At 52.7% G+C, this 1587-nt stretch overlaps 1 non-coding gene across 1 annotated transcript; it reads left to right on the top strand.

Annotated features, from left to right (window-relative positions):
- Nucleotides 1-12: 12 nt before the first annotated feature.
- On the top strand, nucleotides 13-119 carry LOC118452186. Its single transcript, XR_004841876.1, has one exon. It is a non-coding gene; the product is annotated as a U6 spliceosomal RNA (small nuclear RNA).
- The last annotated feature ends 1468 nt before the right edge of the window (nucleotides 120-1587 follow it).

Genomic DNA, 1587 nt, shown 5'->3' with positions numbered 1-1587 from the left:
AAGGGGTGACCCGTGCTCGCTTCGGCAGCACATATACTAAAATTGGAACGATACAGAGAAGATTAGCATGGCCCCTGCGCAAGGATGACACGCAAATTCGTGAAGCGTTCCATATTTTTTTTTTTCTCCCCTCAGGCGGTTCCCGGGGCCCCTGTGGACGCGGCAGAATGAGAGGGGCTGCCTGCAGGAAGGGGCTTGTTCCATTCGCACCCCTGCCCTGTCACGGTGCCCGCGGACCTGGAAGGCGCAAGGATGGGGAGTATAGGAAAATAACACAAGGTTTGTCGAGGGGGATTGTAAACACGGCCGAGTGACTCGCAGCTGGGGTGTAGGAAACCACATATATCACGCTAAGCGCTGTTCAGCCTTCTGTGCTTGACAGGCAGAACGTCGGCGCTTAGATAACACAGGCCTGTGACAGACTTGGAGGCACCCTATGGAACCTGCCCGAGATTCCTGCCCTGCTGTGGGAAGGATCAAAGCACAGTGGTAAGCTACGCCTGCGCGAACCCGATACATAGGGGAAAACAGCAGGTTTGGTGATCCTCCAGCATGGACCGAGCTCCACAGTGCCCGCGTTCCCACCTGTGTGCCTCTGCCCGGGTTCTGCACCCCCAAGCCGCAAGGCAATGAAAATAAATTTGCTCTTTGCATTTCATCCACGGTTTTGTGGTTGTTCCCTGAGTCCTGCCTGTGCCAGCTCACACAGGAGTGAGGTCCGAGTGCCCGTGAGCACACCTTACCTGGCTCAAACTCCTCCCTGCTCTGCATGGGGCTTGTTCTCCTCAAGCTGAGATCTGGTGGCCTCAGGGTTATACACAGAAGGTGGGTCCAGAAGCTTTCTTTAGCACATGCACTGACTGTACTAATACTTACAAAGTTTACTGTGCTTGTTGCAGAGAAATGGCTGACAAAATGCGAAAGTCTGCCACGAACCTTTTGGCCCTCCAGGGACTTGCCTCCAGACTCAAATTATAGTGTTGCCACTGGCCAGTACCTTCTCAAGTTTTGTTTCCCACATTTCTTCTGCTCTCCTCATGATCTTGTTTTCTCTGGACATGGTGTAGTGTGGGTTCTGGCATTGAAACGGCTCTCCTGATCGCTGCATGTCACGCATTTAAATGAAGAGCATTCTTTATTTCCCACTCCTTTGCATTGCAAAGTCCATTTTTGCATTCCATCATTTCCATCATTGCAGTCCATTGCTGCATTCAGTTCTGACTCAGCTCATACCATCAGCGAGAAAAACTGTGTCACTCTCCACGTCAACTTTGCACACGTGCTCTGTTTTATTTCTCATAATACTTTTTGTACCAATTGAAGGCCTCTTCCCATCTGCCTCACTGAGTGAATTCGGACACGGAGTAGGGACACACACCGCTACTGCTGAATTATCTAGGCAGATCGGCATATTTTTCTCACACAACACCCGCAAAATTCAGGTCAGCCGTTTCTGCCCTGCCTGCTCGTGGCACCTCTGCTGTTCCCTCTCCGACCCTGCTCCCCCTGGAGTGAGGAGCCCTGCTGGGGAGATCCGCTCCGGGGACGGACACCGGTGCCCGCCGAGCACAGAGAAGCCTCCGCCCT

Source organism: Egretta garzetta, unplaced genomic scaffold, assembly GCF_000687185.1.
Source record: "Egretta garzetta isolate BGI_Z169 unplaced genomic scaffold, ASM68718v1 scaffold34, whole genome shotgun sequence".
NCBI classification, from domain to species: Eukaryota; Metazoa; Chordata; class Aves; order Pelecaniformes; family Ardeidae; genus Egretta; species Egretta garzetta.
Note: the sequence above shows the minus strand (reverse complement) of the source record. Positions and strands in the feature narration are given on the sequence as shown.